This window comes from Anser cygnoides, chromosome 2 (genome assembly GCF_040182565.1).
Source record: "Anser cygnoides isolate HZ-2024a breed goose chromosome 2, Taihu_goose_T2T_genome, whole genome shotgun sequence".
Classification (NCBI taxonomy): domain Eukaryota; kingdom Metazoa; phylum Chordata; class Aves; order Anseriformes; family Anatidae; genus Anser; species Anser cygnoides.
The window spans coordinates 113844199-113864446 of NC_089874.1; the positions used below are offsets into that span (position 1 = coordinate 113844199).

At 41.2% G+C, this 20248-nt stretch overlaps 1 long non-coding RNA gene across 1 annotated transcript; it reads left to right on the forward strand.

Moving 5' to 3' along the window:
- The first annotated feature begins 12862 nt into the window (after positions 1-12862).
- On the forward strand, positions 12863-18748 carry LOC106037568 (uncharacterized). The gene is made up of 3 exons (XR_001208103.3): positions 12863-14091; positions 16076-16346; positions 16883-18748. It is a non-coding gene; the product is annotated as an uncharacterized lncRNA (long non-coding RNA).
- The last annotated feature ends 1500 nt before the right edge of the window (positions 18749-20248 follow it).

Genomic DNA, 20248 nt, shown 5'->3' on the forward strand with positions numbered 1-20248 from the left:
AAAAGAAAAAAAAAAGGAAAAGGAAAAATAAAACCTTCCTTTAGATATTTCCATTTGCTGAGGAAAAGGGCTGAATATAACCACATTTGGAATATGAAAGCTGAGCATCTCGTTAAATTCATAGTTCCCTCAGACGAGTGGGGCCCGTGGCTGCAGACTGCACGGAGCCTAAAGGCCAGCTGTGTACAAAAGGGCACAGCCAGTTCCTGTATGTGCTCCATAACAGCATGACACATCTCAGGGCTTTTGGACAAAGGGATGTATTTTTCATGTGAAATTGTTCCTTAGCTGTATATTTCTTTGTCTTCTGCCCATGGGAATAACGACACCAGGCCAAGAATGAAAGACTCCTTTAAGTGTCTCCATGCAAATTGGTTTGCCATTCATATTTCTTCCCGACTCGGGAGGTTGACAGGTTGAGGCAATACTAAAAGCTTCTTGGTAATGAAGAAGGGTACCTGAAATCCAAACGTTTTTAAAAACTCGCTCGCTGTATTGAGAACAACTCTTTCTAAAACAGGAGGTTTTGCAGGTAAACTGTACTTTGGTAGTGCCTCCCTGTTCTATAAACTGAATTGATAAGATTCAAGCTAACATTTCATCTTGACATTGCTAATACATGTTTGCGAGCATTCAGTTTACACTTTCAATACAGTCTGTCAGATTAGATCTGTATACCTGCTACTGAATAACAAGGGTACTATTGATTTTTTGTTATTTTCAAGTATTTGTTTTCTTCAGTTGAGCACATTCTATTTATTTTGGCACAGGTAGCAGAGAAACCAAGGCAAGAGACTTAACCTCTTTTTGAAAAGATTTAAGACTTGACAAGCACCAGAGCTTCGTGAAACTGCTTGTTCCCATGGTGGTCTGTGACACAGTATTGTCCTCTTTATGACTTCAGTCACTGTTCGTTCCCTTAATTTTCTGCCTAAGTCTGCAGTGCAGAGGACATGCAGGGGGTGAGTGTAATGACAGTTTGCTCTTGGAGGGACTTGAAAAGTATCTGAAACATGGATTTCTTTTGCCCCCATGGCTCAGTTTGGAGGCTCTGTCAGGTACCTAGCAGTCACCCTCCATCCAGAGTGATACCCGCTTTGCACTGCAAATGCACACACTTTAAAGTGTGGAAGCAATTTGCAAAATTATTTACCTATACCTGTTGCCACATGAATTTAAAAAATATAATAAAAATCCCAAACCCAAGATCAACAACCCAAGCCTGGCTGTTGTTTTCTGGAAAAAGCCACACTATGACAAAGAAATATTTTCTGGCAATAAGTAGCAATGCAATGCAGTGCAGTTGCTTTCCAGCTGATGGGGCTTGCAGTGCCCAGGTGCAGTAGGCACCACACGAAGGCCATGGCAGCCTGGGGTCCCATGTATGACCAGATGCAATACTGCCCCTGGACATGGCTATAGATGCTACTGGCGATTCTGTGCAGTTTATATATTCAGAGAGTAATGCAAACCCAGAACGCAGCGTGTGTGTGTATAGAGATAAATATATTTGCAAAGTCTTAACTACACAGCCTGTTTTCTGCCTTCTTGGTGCGCTTGTGCAGGTATGTGCTCCAATACTGGCACCTAGTGGGGAGTGTGCAGGAGGTGGGTGAGTAAAGAGGTCAGGATTCACAGACACACACGCATTCAGCCCATGAAATACCTGGAATGCTTTTTTTTTCCTGGTTACTGGAAAGTCCTTCCGGCTCAGCGCAATTGTCGCTGGTTTCATCTCGGTGTCTCTCGCAGACTGCCCCCTCCATCTTGTCCTCCGCTCCCTCTCGCCAGAAGGCCTCAGGGCAAGCCTCCGCTCCTCGCCGCGCACCCGCCCTCCCCTGCTCCATCTGGCATCCCTACCTGTGGTCCCCTCCTTCTTGGCCTTCCTCCCGGATCCCCCCACAGCAACCCACCAGCTTTTCCTCCTTTGGTTCTGCCTGCCTTGACCTGGGCCTGGCAGGTCTCTCGGAAAAGCAAATGACCACTGGCGTTGCTTCCTGCCTCGCGGTGCGCGCTCCCGCTTTGGCCTCGGAAGAAAGGACTGCCTCTTACCCAGCGAAGGACTTCTTCCTCCACCCATTCCCATTGCCTGCAGGAACTTTGTGTCCCACAATTGTCCCTTTTTAGCTGAAACAGCAAAAGGCTCAACCTACAACTTCTCCCAAGGCCCACCCTGTGTCATTAGTGTATTTAAAAGGAAGTACCGAGAAGACGTGATGTTCTTGCCAAAAGGCATTTATCTTCTTCTTACCATCTATATGAAAAGGACAACTCTCCCAAGGAGCCTCCAAGATTGGTTGCAAATACTGCAAAGCCAAATTAGAGCTCCTGGGCATCCCAGTTATAGCAGTATATTCTTGCTGATTACAGTGAGCTGAATTACTGCTCAGGTTTGTTCCTGTTGCCAGAGCCCTGGCGTATACCACAGCTGTTGAAGACGTTGCAAGGATGCATTTTCAGTGCCAACCCGAGCAAGATCAACTGCTTCCAGACAGGAACTTGAAGATGGGCAGTTCAGGTGAACTGTCAGTCTTACTGAGAAGGGAAAGATCCCCACTACTGCTGGCTGCAGGACAGACAGACCTTGTGCTTCCTGAATGTGGCAATGGCGTACTGCAATTTTGCTGCTAAAGTCAATGAGCCTGCTGGATCCCTAGCGTTATTTCTTGTTTCCTAAGCTTCTCTCAGTCAAACACTGACCATGTCCAGCCGGCGTAGCGAGAGCGTGCAGTCTTTCCTTTGGTTGAGACATTCATTTCCCATCGTGGATGAAGGCCTTGCTTCCATCCTGAAGGGAAGTTACTGTGGGTGACATTGTTAAACAGCCCTCCATCCTGTACGGTCCGTGACCGTGATTTACAGCCCGTCTCTAGTTACGCACTGATTCAGCTGACTTTTCTCTCGAACAGTTGATCTGAATGCTAAACCTACTCAAGGCTAGCAGCATTTCTGTGATTCATTCTACACAAGGAAACACTGAAAATTTATTAGGATGTTTTTACAGTCCCGGAAATTGCTATGTGGCTCTGTTGCTAACAAAAGAACAGAAATGGCTCACAATCTTATTGAACTTTTTCATATGCATTAGCTGTTATAGGCCTTTGTCATTTATTCAGTTTTTAAGTTAAACACTCTTCTGAGCTGGGATTCTGTAAGACTTCCAGTTCTTGTAATTTTATCACAAGCTTCACTAACATTTGGTGCTTTTCTTAAAGCTCTGGTTCTTGCAATCTCTTGATTTGACCACATGAGAATCTCAGCTTTATAACAAAGAAATAAAAAAATAATAATAATCCTACCCACTGAGATTGTGGAGAACAGTAAAAGAATAACTGTAAAGCTGCTTGCATGCTAGATGGCAAGGAAAACCTAGATCTTTTGTTTAATTTTCAGCAAATTTTTATATCACTCCTCTGATTTCGGCTTATGATTTCTGAATCTCTAAGTGCTGTTGAGGACGTTGTCTGGAAGAGAAGGGAAGGGGACATGAAACTATGCATACTCTGTCCCTCTGTTTGAAATAGCCTTGATTTAGCTTGGCATACGGGCTGAAATCAGGTGCTGATTGTCAAGTTTGACTAATTTTTTTTCCTTTCAGACTTGCTGCTTGCCAGCCTACAGAGGCAGGCAGCAGCTGAACCCTCACCACAACACATAACATAGGGTTCCTCTGCCCAGATTGTCATCAGAGTAGCCATAGGCAAATGACAAGAAGTCTTGGGATTAAGGCAGAATTTTCCATTATTGGGAAACATTTTAATTATTTGGAAAAAAAAATATTATTGGGAAAAGAAGGGTCTGAATCATTTATGCACGTGGCTGCATCCACACCATGCACTGGGCAGGCAGGCTGTACTTTCTGTGTTCGTGTATGGTGATGTATCACCACATCTCACCATGAATTTGCTCTCCATCCAAGCACTGCATACAGCTAGAGAGGAGGACAAAAAGCAGCCTTAGTGGCCTCGGCAGGGAATTACATCATTTATAATGCCGAGTCAAGCAAGTGCTCAGGAGAAAGGTGCAAACCACATGTCAGTTCTGGGAAGGGCATCCTTTCTGATGACTGGTCTCTTTCCAGAATACTCACAGCAGTGCTATGAGTGCCAGCAGTGCATTTGTTAAAGCCAAAAAATTCTTCTGAGTTTTGCATAGTAGGACACAACCTCGGCCCACAGAACTTGCTGTAACTTAATGCAAAATATAACAAATTTGTGTTACACAAAGGGAGGTAACCACAGAAATAACAGTAACAGGATAACACCTCGACTGTGTTGAGCTTCAGGGCTGTGAATCCTTCAGGCTGGGATTTTCAAATAGTATTAGGGTAGTCGGACTTACAGAAGGGTGGATGAGAAATAAAAGACATTGCACTGTTTTTCCCTTAGCATTTGTAGAGTATCTATAACCTTCTGAACCCTCTGCTCACTTCAGTGAGTGCTTAGTCTAACAGGGAATCACGTTATGTCCTGAAAAAAAAAAAAAAAAAAAAAAAAAGCCTGCCTGTTTTTAAGACATGGTATTTTCAAAATAGCATAAAATCTTTTTAATTGCTGATAGAAGACACAGTCAAACAAAAAGACTGAAGGATAGGAACTCAAAGACTGGCCTTTAGGGATACCAAGCATATTTGTTCACACAGTGTTCAGTTATGAAGATTTTATTATGTACCAATTTGAGTTTATACATACCAAATGTTCTTGAGTCAGCGGCACAAGCAGGACTGCCCTGTTCCAGTAGATCTTTTTTCTGCCCTTATGGTGGATTTATTTTATTTTATTTTATTTTATTTTATTTTATTTTATTTTATTTTATTTTATTTTATTTTATTTATTTCTTTTTTCAAATAAAGAATCATCAATAACCATGACAGGGATCCCTCAGTGAATGGACATCCCAGCATGCCACTATGCTTTCTCTGCAGACCAGCATTTCCACAGGCTTAAGGGAAGTCATAAACTACTTAGGAGGAATAGGATTCACAAAGCTGTCCTGGACAGCTTTACTGTTGTTTGTGAACAGGTCCTGGAGGGCGGCTAGCAGCACAAGAGCCCAGCAATGAAAGACAGCAGCAGAGCACCTTGCCCGATTGTGAACAGATGGGAGAGAGAGGAAGGGAACCAGAAGACAAAGGGGAAGAGTGAGGAAATCAAAACTCCCCGTGCTCTCTAAACACTTACTTTGGGAAAACACCCTCTCTATGTATAGTGCTTACAATACAACAAAATTTGTGTCCAAAGCTTATGGAAATATTCACCAAATAAGTTCAAGGAAAATTCAAAAAAAGGACAAACCTACAACTCTGAAGAGCCCCTAGTTGGGACCTGCACTAGTTAAGGGTGGCTCACCTCTACTGCCAATACTGCTACACTGTATTGGCGATTGCACATGAGACCAAAGGGCAGCAAGTGTGTACAACCCACCAAGTGAGCTAGAAGGGGCAGCCACAACCTCCAAGGATGACCAGCTTGCCCCTCTGATTTTGGACGTGCAAAGGGTTAGGCTAAACTCCCATCACACACAAGTATAAATACTCCAGAACTGTTTTGGATCTGGGAGGAGGATTGTGCTCACACCAGTGAGCTCTCAGCCAAGGAGAGTCCAGCAGAGGTGAGTCTCAAGAGAAGAGAGGAGCCATGCATCTGTACAGCCTCCATTTACAGTGGAAATGGGCAGCCCTGATCCACAAATCCCAACTCACCACACACGGTAGCCTTTTTAGGCGGAGAACGATGATCATGGCAGCTCCTCCCTCATTTTGCCCCTTGGGGCTCCCCACCATTCACTTTGGGCAAGCATCCATGTCTACCTCTCTCCTCAGCTGACCTCTCCCTTCACATGAGTGGCATCAGTTCACTGATGAGATAATCAAACCAAGTGCCTTTTGTTGGGCTTTTTGTTGGCTTAGCCATGCAGCCAGATTTTATTTTTAAAGAAGACCATGAATTAGTTAGGCATGTAACTAGCACCTAAACAAGCAGCCTCCTTTTGAAGCACTAGTAAGGAGTGTGGGGAAGAGGGTCTTATGTTATATATAAATCACGTTTTATAATGGGTACCTAAGAGCAGATTTGGGAAACTACCTTCAAGCTTCTTTTTTTTTTTTTTTCCTTTTTTTTTTCTTAAATCTTGGCCATAAATTCTATCACTTATAAGTCAAAAACCCATCTGCTCTAAATTTGCACTTGATTTCATTCACAAATAGGGTTCACACATGTAAGTCCTGTCATTTGTGTGCTCCCAGAGGCAGTGCATAAATTACCTATGCACAAAACAAGAGGTCGGTCAGCTTTACCTCGCACTGTGCAGAGTAAGTGCACATCAAAGGGCATGTTGTGTGCCTGTAATCAGAATGAGACCTGGCATGGGTCACCCCCCTCCATGCAGAAATGCAGCTTTTCTTGGATGAGAAAAAAAAAAGCAACTTAACAAAATTTCTGCCAGAATTAATCAGCCAGTGGAAGGTTTTAGGATTCGGGGTTCAGGTTAGCATTTGACAACCAACACAGCAGATTTCACAAAGCTGTTTGAAACCTGCTTTTGATCTTGGAACAGAAAGTAATGGGTCTTCATTAGAAATTAAGCTCATTTTAGAGCATGTCTGTGAGGAGTGGTATTAAATAAGATGTTAAATTACCTCAATATGATCTGTATAGATGGAGGAAGACACATTCAAGGCAAGTTGAATGGGGAATATCAAACTCTGTCAAAATCATAGGTTTAACTCAGATCAGTCAACATGAAGTTGTTCCTGTCCCGGTTAACTAAAAAATTGTGTCTTGCAACACGGTGTTTCACGTGATTCCTTCAGTCCCTCTTCTAGGCGAATTTTCTGTGGAAGACAAGTGCTTTCAAAATCTGGGCAACTCGCTCTGACTGCTTTATATTCCAGTTGTAATATGTACAAAAAGCAGGATCTTAGCAAGAAGCAAGGGAGGAAAGACATTGACACTGAGTGGATCTTTCCCAGATAAATAAATTAAAAACATAGTAACACACAATGACTACCACAGCTTGTAAATTAAGGGAGTAACTGGTGCATAGTGAGGCACTGATGTATAGCCTGGAGGAGGAACAACTTCATGTGAACTACAAACAATTCATTTTTTAAAAATACTTTGAAGAAAAAAATTGTCTCCAGACCAGTTTATGAATAAAGCATACCAAAAGGCAACTCTGATACTCCATTAGCAGCACAAAAAATTGAAATGTTCCTCAAGTCTAGCATAAATAATTCCTGTTTCTTAAAAGTACAGCTGCTTTAACATCTCAAGCTAACTGCACTAGTGCTGCTTGGACAAGCATTGATTGGGACAGCATAATGCTGTGCACCAAAATAAACAGTGCCTTGCACAGGTATCTGAAACTGCTGTAAACTGCAGTTCAGCCTGCTCTGAACCCTGTCATGGGGGCAGAGGGCATCAGTCACACATCTTCTGCTGCTGGTCTGGGCAATCCTGGCCATCAGGTAGCACCTCCATAAGGTACATCTCTGAGCTGTGTTGGAGATGTCTCAGCTTTGTCAGAGCCTACCTAGTTGTTTCTGAACAGTGATACCCTGTGAAGTGCACAGCTGTCAGACTAGTAATTGTTTAACTTGAAGCCTCTTATTTCCTTTTGGATGGGCACCCATTTGTGGGAGCTGCTTTAACATCCAAGTGGGTACAAGCATGAAAGCCCACTGAGGCAAACAGATTTTATGGAAGCAAGCTCTAACAGCATGTTCATCAGATGGCCAAGACGTGCTCACATGTATATACAAGTGCAAGATGCAGCTAGGTAGTAGAGCTCCAACCTATATTTCAGCCTTACACTCAGAAATAAAGTTCAGAGGACAGTAGGCAGAAATTAACCAGACATCTTTTGATGTTCAATTAAGAAAGACCTTTGACAAAGAATGATTCAGTAAAGACATGCCTCAGGACTTTTTTCTCTACTTCTTTGGTTAAAAGACCAATATTGATTCATTTTTTAATCACTTCATTGACTTTATAATACACCATTAACTTACACTGTCTCTATGCTGGGAGCTCCATGTAAAAAAGCTGATTGATTCCTCAGTCATTAAGAAAACATGCAGTACCAGCATTAGCTTGTAACTTTTCAAATCTTGGCACAGCTTGCATTCAACCTCTCAACTTCCACTCAACTTCCCTGTCTTGTTTTTAAGTTTGTTTCTTTTAAGCACAACTAAAGGAATCTCCCTCCCTCCTCCCCTCCTCAAAACCAGACGTTTGCATCAATCAGTCTCACCAGCACCTTCACCACTAGGCTTCATACATTTGTGCACTCCGAGCGTCGACAAGTTCTTTAAAACAAAAACTTAAGAAAGTCTAAATTCGAAGGTTAAATACTGTGCAAAGCGAGAGAAGAGAAGACAGTGACAGGAGAGCACTCAATCACCGTATAGTTTCTCATCCCAATGAAAGCATCCTTTGAGAGTCTGCCTAGGTGTTGTCTAGCTTATGTGATACAGTGCAGTGCCCAACAGCACTTCTGTTTGGAAGCTGACGTCTTAGGAATCAGCAGCAGGCTCATTACTCATAAATCAGAAGAAGGGTTTCAGCCAGGCCTGGGAATCTGGAGACGCTGCATGGAGAGGGAGTTCTGTCTGCTCTGTGGATTTCAGACCAAAGGGGGGGGGTTGGCTTGGATTCCTATCCCTGTGCATTCAATCAAGTGAATTGCACAACCATGTTGCTTTGCTCTATTTAATGTAGTGTTTCCTGAAACGTCATTAGTGAGTAGTACAAGTTATGGTTGTTGGGGAGGAAGGTTCCCCAGGCTAATAATGGAAAGCAAGTTATCTGAGGGACAGAAAGGTGTTCTTTCCATTGGATCAAGAAAAAAACTCCTTATGTATACAAAACATACTGTTTTGTCCCTACAACACAAGGTGTGAGGTAGCTCCTTGCACCTAGATGGAACTCCACTGATTTTAGGAGCCTATTCTGTGTAAAATATTGTCTTGCTGCAGCCCAACTTTGCAAATCTTGAATTTAGAAATTTGCAGCTAGATGCTGTTCTTTATTAATATTTAAGTAAGTCTCACCTAAACTGAAACACAGCCAAAATAAGGAAACTTAGAGAGACGAGTCTTGTCCTTAGAGGCTCTGAAGATGCCTCATCCTATTGTCTCCTTTGGCGTGAGACAGATTGAGCAACTGACATTGCTCAGGGTCCCAGTTTCCCGATGGGATTTCCAAATCAGGAATTTTTATAGACTGAGACAGCGTCATTAGTAAATCCTTCACAGGGTCAGGACTTCTGGCTCTAAAAGTTGTCTTTCCAAAGAGAAAGATCAAGGTCAAGGTAAATGTATATTGATCCAATTTGGAAACACATATGTAGGGACAATTATATGGTCTGGAAGTCAGTCAGTCCTCAAGTCAGTTTAATGTGTGACCTCTGTATTTTGGCCATTCAAAAGGATCAAAAAACCTGCTCAGGCAAATGGGAGTTTTCCAATAACATCAGTGTACTTTAGAGCAGGGCATTCACCTAAGACCCCAAAGGTAGAAAACTTTCTTGCCCTTACCTTATCTGCTGAGGAAGACATGGTCAAATTCATTGCCAGTGTAAACAGACAGAGATATATGTAGTTGGGGAGCATCACTAATTTAAAACGTCATATAAGTGACTCCCACCTGGGAGGATTATTATTTGAAATGGAATAGTGATGTCTCCAACCTCTCTTACTATGGAAATGCTGAATACAGCAAAAAGCAATAAGTTGGGTAATAGCATATTCCAGTGGAAAAAAAAAAAAAAAGCAAAAAAAGCACTATTATTCATTCAAATCCATTAACTGCATTAAGAAAGGAGAAGGTGATTCATTCCAACTCTTCTCTGCTTCAGTACAAAGCAGATGTTTTTTAATCATCAGGGATGGTTGTGTCATTGAAATACAGACTGCTAGCTGGATTACCATAAAAACCTGCCAATTAATTAACTGAGCTCCATATAGCCAAAAATAATAGTGCTTAAAAGCAGCTTGTCCTATCTCTGTTGAGAACGGACATCTGTCTACTCTGCTAACTATGAAGGCCTAGGACCTCAAGGACAAAGAATTTAATATATTGACTGATATCTGTGCATTTTGTATTACTGGCTGTATTTTATATTCTTTGTACATCTAGCTTCTCTGGCTTTCAGTCTGTAGCTCTGTTAAGCACTCACCAAGATTTTGATTCAGTAAGCTGAGTTATTAGGGCCACTTCCAGCTACAGTTACTGTCAGCAGACTGCAGCTGGGGCAAACCCACTTCTGCTTAAGCATAGATCCCAGGCAGGATAACACTTACACACACACACACAAAAACCACTACAGTAAAACTATGGAATTTGCTACATCTCCCAGAGATCCAAAGTCCTCTCCTGTCAAATTGTGCATCAACAGCCCAGTTCATGCTATCTTTAACACCGAAACTATGGAAGAGGGCTTTTCTGGCTAGCTCAGTCCTTTCTGATTGTCACCCAGCCTTGTAGCTGATCAGTAGATACTGTGAATGTCTGTACTTCTTCCCATCATTTGCCACCCTCATAACATCACCACCACAGCTTACAAAATCTGTAAACACAAAGGAGACAACCTGTGTCTTGTACGTATTATTGACAATGCAAAGCAGTGTTCTCAGAGGATGACAAAGTTGGAGCTGGGTATTTGACTGCTCAAATAGAGCACTCAGTGAAATGGACTAGAGTGTATTTTGAAATTTTGTGGCAGATAATCTACCATACTTCAAAGCTGCCTACTGTCCTACTAGGAAAGCAGGGCCATTGCTAATTCCTTTTGCTGCAAATTCTATAGAAGTGGGACTACAACTTCATTTGGCTTTATTCATTTAAAACTGAAAGGCTTTGATTTTGACTCAGTTTCTGGAAACTAATAATAATACTACAGGAAAAAAATCAAATGTCATTTTAGTTGATAGCATTTCTATAGGGCTGGAAAAAAAAAAAAAGCAAAGATTAGTTTTGTTCCTTAGGTACCTCCTCTGTGTATCAGTCTCCCTTAGCAGGTTCTTATTTAGTGACTTCTTTGCACTTGAAACTTCCTCTGAATCCATACCTGGTGGTCAGGGAATATAAACATCATTCCCTTCAGCAAATTTTTTTGTGTGTACAAGAAATATTCAAAACATGAACTTTTGTTTTTTGACCCCATTGTTATTGATGAGTGTTCTCAGAGATATTACCTGTATCAAAAAAAAAGGGGTCTGTACTGGATTTTTAAGTTTGTCTTTTTAAAGACAAAAAGCTAGAACAATTTTGATGTGAGGTGAAGGGAATAATTCGTGTCTAGATTCATTGGTTTGTCTGAACAAGAATTATTTTCAGTGTGTTAATGAGAGATAATTCCAGAGTAAAACACAGTAAATCTTGTTTAGTCAGTGCCTTCCTGACCAGGATATGTTTTACAGCAAAATAGAGTGCCTTCAGCTTGCTTTAAAAGTGTAATCCTGGTCAAGCCTGGGCTGGAGATTTCTTGAATCATAGTGGGTTGTTTGGAGCTAAGTGATGTTTTGCTTCTATTTTGGCCATTTGATTAATAGAGTGTGTTTATACCCCTTCCCTCTTGTTTGTTGGATGAAAACTCTGACCTGCCGAACAACATGGGAAAACAGCTCCATCAGGGACTGAGTAATACTACAGAAACGAAAATGTGAGAGAGAGAGAGAGTGTGTGAGTGGGAGAAAATGCTCTTTTCTATTTCCTGTCAAGTTGATGGTGAGGCTGGAGGAGACCCAATTCCTTCAGGGAGTTTATTTAAACTGTGATACAAAAGTTATTCTGAAAAGACAGATGGACCCTCTGACAGGACTCAGCTGCTTTATTGACTGCTGCTGCAAATTTCGCTCTTGGTTTGAGCCCCCAGTCCAAAGGGTAACTTGAGTGAAGAACCCAAGCTTGGGGTGATGTTAGAAATTGGGAAAGGGTTTAGGGTGAAGGGAACTGCAATAGGAAGTGTGTCTTCTCCAAAAGGAATAAGCACTTTATTTTTTGTGGTTAAGATTGCAGCATCAGAAAGGCTTTTGCAGTATGGACATGGCGGAATGAGTCTGCCAGTCTGGAGCATGGTTGGCAGGTATGTGGCCTTTCTGTCAAAATGTCTTTGCTCCTCACATTCACACACCATTTCAGGAAAGCGTGGCCTTGCCCACACCACCTTGCCCACAACAACAGCCTTAGCTCACATCCCTGAAGGAGGCCTGATAACTGTCATGGCCAAAACCACATTAGGGACTACGTAGTTGAAGACTACGTCCAGGGATATGTCAATGAAACACCTTACACTGCTCAGTTTCAGCTGCAACCCAGGCCTTCAACCAACCAGTGCAACCATCCCAGGACAAAAACTGAGGTGAATCGAAGATAACTTAATTCAAGTTCTTATGCAGATAGGTATTTGACTATAATATGCACTTCTACTCAACCTCCTCAACATCACAAAACCTCCCTGCTGCTGTAGGAGTGGACGTCACTGTGGTGGTGAGCATCTGAAGGACTGGGATATGGAAAGGTTTGAGATGTTTCTTCCCAGCTACAGGTTTCCCAATGAATTATCACGGTTAAAAAAAAAATAAAAAAAAATGCAATACAGCCTCACAGATGAGTAGGATTAAGTGTAGAGGCAGTAAACATGCAAAAATATCCCAAAATGGTATTTCCTGCTGAGGATCAATTTCTATTGCAAAACAGAATTTTTCTGAAAATAATTCAGAATTAAGAAACCAGCCACAGGAAGAATTATATTATAGCCATTTCTTTCCTTCGGCTTTTAGACGCTTGTGATTCTTTTTTATTCTGAAAGAAAGGCAGCAGTGAACTGGATGTTTCATGCTATGGCTTTTTGATGGGGTTGGACTAGGCATTGCAGCTTGTTGTTAAAGTTTATTATAGAGTTAGGTTCATATTTTTTTTAAAGTTGCCACTAAAAATCTCCAGGTTTGTTCTGCAATTTCCTTCCACTATGTTTAGGGGTGTCCTGTCCTCAGAGTCTGAACACCCCAATTATTTTGCTCGTGGTCCTTCTGAGCATTTCAGAGTTAGCTATGAGATGAGGAAAACCCATACACCAGGGACCCTGTAACTGGTAACAGAGACTTGCATCATGCACAAAGCACATGAGGAAGAGAGACTTTCTGAGGAAAGAGTTAGGAATGGGTCAGGAGAGAAAAACCTTGAAAGGACCAAAAAGAAGAGGGTGGCAGATAAGTCTGAGATATTGCTCAGGATCAGAGGCAGAGGAAGTGAGCAGTCAGGCTGAGGATAAGGCAGACACCTCAGCTGAAGAACAGTTTTAATATGTCCAATTTCAGTCCCTTTGAGAGAACCAAGGGGGAAAAAAAGAAAAAAAGAAGAAAAAAAAAATAAAAAAGGTTTTATAAAGAAAATATTTGAGCTGTGGTAACTGAGAGGGGTTTGCATAGTCTGAATATTACACTGTTTGTCCTGAATGAACACTGTCAAAGTCTGGAAAACTGCTCAAGCAAGGGCTAGAGGGAATCCAGGAGAGAGGTCTGAAAGATTATTTGGGCTCACCAGGCCAGACTATTTTCAAGCAGGGAGGTTTATATGCTGTCCACTTCCATTACCAGTGAGCAAGGCAGTACAATCTGCATTGCTAGCAGATTTCTGCCCTAGCATGGTGGACCATCATCCATGGCTATCATGACAAAGAGCTGAGGAAAGAGGTTTTTGTAGGTATTTATAAGCATTTTGGCAACTGTTTCATAGAGTACTTAAATTACTGAGTTACAGCAACCAGCAAAGTCATCTAATAAAGATCTAATGAAATCAGAGTTCAATAATTTGAAGCTATTACTTCCCATGTGATGCCAGGGGATTGAAGGATGTTTCATGGCAATCTTTTTGAAATAGTCCATTTCCTAGGAGAATACTGGGCAGCTGCTCATCACAGGTGTATGGGAAACTCACTGTAATAAGCTGGGAGTGGGTAACATGGCCTCCCTGGTCCGGGCATAGCTGAAGTCCCTTAAGGAAAGGAGAAAACCCCATGTTTAGCATTACTGGAAATTGAAATTACTGCTTCATTGGTAGCACAGCGACATTTCAGGATTCATCCACGGTGAGTAAAGGGGTTTCAAGCCCCTCATTAATTCTTCTCTTGTTCTCCCCATCTCTCTGGTATTTTCGTAATCTTTCAGTGATCCCTTATGTACAGGCTCATTAGGATCATTCTTTCACAAAGTCCTTTTAATAAAAGAGGAAAAGGATTTGGAGTGGGATAGGAGAAACTAGAAGGCAGTTGTCATCCTGAATACAGACTGCAAAACATTAGCCTCCGTTTTCACCAAGAGACAAGAGGAAATACCAGGGAAAAGCAGATAAAGGTCACAGAATGGCACATTTTTTGTGTAGTTTACCAGAAGTATGTGAAAACAGCTGCAGAGAATGAATAAATTATGTTTTAAGTTTGGACTGAGCTCAGAATTTTCAACAAAAATCTACCTAACATATTTATAGCAAGTTCTGTACCAAACTGTATGCTACTGCGATTTATTAGCTGGCGATGGGTTTGACAAAATCAGTGTGCAAGGCATCCTTTTAAAAAAGAAGTTATAATGAGACAAAAGACAAGATCATCCCTTGAGTTCATTGTCTTTTTTTCCTTGGGACCCTTTATCTCCTGTCCTATTAGGAAATGTCTAAGTCTATAAGCCCATATGCTGAGGGAATGAAATACCAGCATGCCAATGGAAAGTTTCTGTTCATGGGGACAATATTACAGTGCTGATGGCCTCCACAGAAGATAAGGCCATATATTTTGTCATACAATTACTCAGCTGCCACCAGAGCAAGCAACAATAAAGAGCTATTATTTATGATGTATGGCAAAGAAACGTTTAACCTGTTTCCAGACATAGGCCTAATCACGCGAAACTTTATTTTCATGTGCATTCATTCCTGTACCAGTAATATTTGAGGGGAAAAAAAAAAATGAGAGAGAGAGAGAGAGAGAGAGAGAGAGAGATGAGCTTGGCAAAGTAGCAGAGTAACCTCTGTTATTAATGAGCGTATTAATTGTAAAAGCAATACATTTGGAGTACAAATACTTGCAACCTTTTACACATGTAAATCTGTGTACTCCCCTTTGTAACTATGAATTTCCATTAACATTGAAAGATTTAATAAAAGTATTCATATGCAGAAAGAAATCACCTTGCCCTCTAATGCAAATATTTAAGGAATGTAAGGCCGTGAACAGGCTCATGAGCAAGTTTCACTCCCTCAGTTTGAACTACTTCATGAAGTCTTAGAAAGCCTATTAGGAGAACGAACTCAGAAAACACTCATATTTGAATCCAAAGTCAAATTTAATTTCAAATGTTTTCACAGCTACGTGTTGCATTTCATTTTGTATAACACTACCCTCTATTTTTCCTCTTTTTTTGAATATTATGAAAAATAAATATTAAATTTGAACATGCTGCTGGCAAACAAAGGGCATGGACTGTCAGCTAAAATTCATGGTTTGAAAGCCATGCTCTCTTTTGTGGTTACATATTTGTACCCTTTCTACCAACCTAATATATAATTATCTGACACTGATTGGATGCAGATTTCCACTATCGGCTATAGACCATTCGTTGTTTGCAAGCTGTTTATTAATCAGACATTTTCATGCAGAAGCTCAACAACTTCAAAAACAATTCATTTCAAATGATGGAAAAAAACTAGTCCATCTTTTCACAAACATTTCATTGCAGGAAATGTCAATCTCATCAAATGAGTTTTCTCAAATGATTTGCTCAGATACATTGTGGTGCTTTCAGATTATTAAAACTAAGCACTATGCTTTCTATATCAGTTTTCCTATCACCCTTTTTTTTTTTGTTTTGCCTTGATAGTCAAGATGACAGAGCTCTCAACCAAGAAAGATACATTGGCTGATTGAGCCTAACAGGACAGAGTCTTGTTGTACAAGGTGTAAAAGACACCAACCTTCTTGCAGCAGGGTCTTGACTTCAGTTCACAGTCACTTCAAGAAAAATGAATTGACTCCACTTCATAGAAATGTCTGTATGTTTATTTTATTTCATTTCTTACAGACTGGCCGGTCAACAAAGTATTGTCTGTATATGGAACTGGATCCTTTTAACTAGAAATTTATTACATGCATCAAAGAATGGTGAATAACTGTAAAGTGCATTACATTTCAAAGTAATGCTTACGTACACTGAAACCAGATCTCCACCAGCGCAACTCCACTGATGATGATGGTTGCTTCAGGTTTACAGCTGTGCAGGACCAGGACCAGACGTGGACTGCTGTAATTCTGCAGTGTCCTGCAGCCACTAAGTGGGTAACCCCAAGCAAGAGGTGAGCTGGACACCTGCGGGGGCCAAGCCAGGTCCTTGGGGAGGTGAGGGCAGGGAACTTTTTCAACAGCAGTGGTGAAAGGGTTAACGTTTCAATGCCCGTGTACTATCAACAATGTCATTAACTTGTTTTCATTCTTTTGTTGTTTTCATTCCCTTCTAATGCTGTTGTTCATTTTCAGATTCTATTTTTAATATTTTTAATTCAGTTTTAATATCCTCCACAGGAATATAAAAACAATCTACTCTTTAAAACTTAATTGTAGCATTTGTTATTCCATAAAAATACATTTTACATTTTCAGATCCAATTTTATGAAGTAATTGGATAATAAATGAATAATAAGAACAACAAGACCCTTATTAACTTTTTAGTCATTAAACTGACTTAACATTTTAGAAAGAACAATAACTTTTCCAATAACGTTCCAGAATACCGACTATAATTGCAGTGCACCAAACCAAATGTACAACAAGATGCTGTCTTTCTTGGATGGTAGGATGGAAATTTGTCATTATTTACATTTTCCCCGAGCAGCACCAACTGCCAGCAGTTCTCTCCGAGAAAGGAGGGTGCCCCCTCCCACTGCAAGCAACACAGACAATCATCTCAGCGTTAATAAGGACCATCGCTCAGCAGAGCTGCCCGCCGGTCCCCCCGTGATGAACCCCCTGCCCCTGAGCGAGAGGATGAGGCATGGCTCAGTACCCTGGGTGCCTCTCTGCCAGAGTTCAGCCCAGGACACAAGTGGTAAATGTGAATCCCCCAGCCGTTTCCCTGGCTGGAAGAAGGCCCCATAAAAGCCCTGGAGATGCCACCAGCTCAGCCAGGAAGAGCCTCGTCTGGTGCAAAATGGAGTACCCCTGCCCAGGGACTGGCTCACGCCTCCTCATGCAGCTGGAGAAGTGTCCACAGCTGGGACTTACTGGTGTGTGATTAAGTCCATCCCTTAATACTGTCCAAAGCACCACTTTGGCACCTCACGCTGCCTTACAGCTTATTCAAGCCTGTCAATTCGTTGTGCTGGTCACCTAATACTCCTTCCTTACACTCCAAAAACCCAGCTGAAATCTGGACAGCAGGAAACTTGAGCAGCGCCATAGAGCCCCTGGATTATTTGCAACGCCTCGCAACAAAACCTAAGTGGGTGCTCTGGAGAAGTGTTGACTAATCTTTTCCTGTCTCCTAATCAGCTGGAAATCTATCAGTGTAAAATATCATCTGGCTGAGTAAGAGCTACTTCTCAGCCCTCTCAGGCAGCCTAAGAGAACGGAGCTACAGCCTGGCTTCTCGTCCTGGTTCTCATCCCTCAAACTACAAATCCAGATCGAGGAGGAGTCTTTAAATGTGTGCTAGCCCTGAATCATGCCAGCAGCGTCTTTGAAGTCACTGAAGACTTTATGTTAAACGCTTCTCTCCCACAGTTCCAAAATAGCCACTGGTACAGCAAGCATCAAACGAGCATGTGGCTTCCCAAGCAGCAAAGCATTCGCTGGTCACGTCTCCAATAAATAAATAAATGAATAAAAATTTGAAGAAGAATTTTGCCAAAGATTTCAATGGGAGAAAAACCATGGGTCTGACCACACAAGAAAGAAAAAAAAAAAAAGAAAGAAAAAAAAAGATTAAATTAAATGTAATTTATCCTTTTTTTTTTTTTTTTTTTAAAGGAGCTGTTGTCCACAAGCTTTCCTGTTCAAACATAGGTGTAGCAGGTCAAAAACTAACAGACAGAAAGGGACAGGTGACAACAGTCTTGGCCCAGGACTATTGTGTTCAGCCAAGCTCCACTGCCCCAGCCACAACACTTGGAGGAAGTGCCACACAAACAGAGGAAGCAGAATTCGGGCTGAGAAGGATTTAGTAACCGCATTACTACGCTCTCAGCACTGATGCCTGCAAAAGATAAAACCTGGGAAAAGACCTCGGGTTCCTACTCCTTATTGTTGCTGCCTGGGATTTAACTTGTATGTCTGAACTGTGTACATATTTCACTGGTTTAGGTGGGGCGCCACCAACGTATTTGTACGGGCCGAGACAGTGACAGGACTGCTGATGTTTACAGTAACAGGTTAGGGGGACTTTGCCAAAGCATTCTTAGTTTTTAAAATGATCGGGGCGACCCAGCCCCCTTCCCCCTCTCCATTGTTATTTCGTCTGCTGGATTTACGGAAGAAGGAAATGGTAAATTACAAGAAAAAATAGCATTTATCTTGCCAGGACGTGTTGCTTTGAACTTGGATGATATTAACATATCAATCAGATTCAGTGATATGTTAAACAAGGTTGTCCCTGGTTTATGGTTCACTGACACGGGGAGCTGAACTGCGGCTTTGTCTGCACTGTGGGCAGGGACCTTAATTCCTCCAGCCTCAGCCCTTCACCTGGGCACACAGCACTGACACTCAGCACCGGGTGGGATTTATTTTGTCTTGTTGACACAAAATAAAGCTCATTCCCATTGAATTTCTGTTGCATTTTATTGCATTCTATTTCTATTTGCCCAGATGAAGCTGCTTCAACACGGAGACAATGGCTGAAAATCCTTCGAGGAGGAAAACTTAAACCGGAGAATACAATTACAGGCCACGAGCACTTTGTTTAGAGTAGTCTCATAAGAGGAAATATTTTCAGATGACATTTCCAGTTCCCAATCAAAGCTTGGCCAATTAAATGGAAAATGAGTTTAGAAAGGAAGCATTAATTAGATTTTGATACACATGCTAACTTCAAAACTTCACAAGGCTTCGAATATTTGCCTGCTCCACTCCACCGTTTCCTGATTATGGAATATCCATTACTTCACAATAACTCTTCAGGCTGAGAACAGCTTCGTTTAACTACATTGCTTCCTCTGGGGATGACTAGGAACTTGCTTCTTAAGTATTAAATGGCAGTACTGAAATGGATGGTGATTTGAACTGGACTGAACTGGATTTACTGTGCTAAGATGCATGCCATGCACCAGTCTACTGGCAGCAAGGAATTAAAAAAAAAACAAAGAAAGAGAAAGTAAATCAAACAATACCCACAGGTAGTAGCTAGGGAAGAAGTCTTACCCTTTTCCTCCTTGCCCCTTTTAGGAAATGACATAGATAGCAAAATGGAGAAATACATCCAAAGAATTTTTAATCTCATTTGTTTCTGTTTTCAAAATGACACTCTTCCTTCCTTATGTAAGCCAACAGTGAAAACAGATATTGCTAAATAAATAACATAATAACCAAATAAATAATTTAATAAACAAAAACAAAGTCCAAAAAGTAAATTAATACTCGGGGCTTTGAACATATATAGACAATTTAACTCACAAATGTAATTGTCTTCACAGGGAATTGAAAACTGAGAGCTACAGTGAAATCTTGATGTAATGATAACTATAGCTTTTACTCCAAACAAGTTGCACACACATTATTGTTCAGAAAATTGAATCAGTTGTTGGAAAAGTACTTTAACTTACTATTTTTAAACACAGTGACACTCTACAGTTAATCAGCAAATAGACCTCACAAATACATTTTTCGTATTCAGGCTAACTATCCACATTTTATGCAATTAGCTTTTACATTGATAGGGTACTAAAAAATAATAGAAAGGGAATAACAGCTAAAAAATAAAGATTATGGAAGTTCAAAGTCCAGGATCACAGTGCGGTAATAGTTCTCTGGAAGTGAAGAGAGAGGAAAACCCCAAACAATCTGATTTAAGAAAACAAGTTGCTGCAGAAAATGAAGTCCAGTTTCCAGTGGCTTTGTGTTTTGTGGTTGAATTATCCTGAGTCTAATAAGATGCAAGCTCAGATTGAAACTTTTCCTGTGGTTGAGGCATCTATCAGCTCTTTTTCTCTCCCATGTGGATTTTCTGATGTCCAGTAATAATGTTTTGCTTGTAACAAAGTTTTTC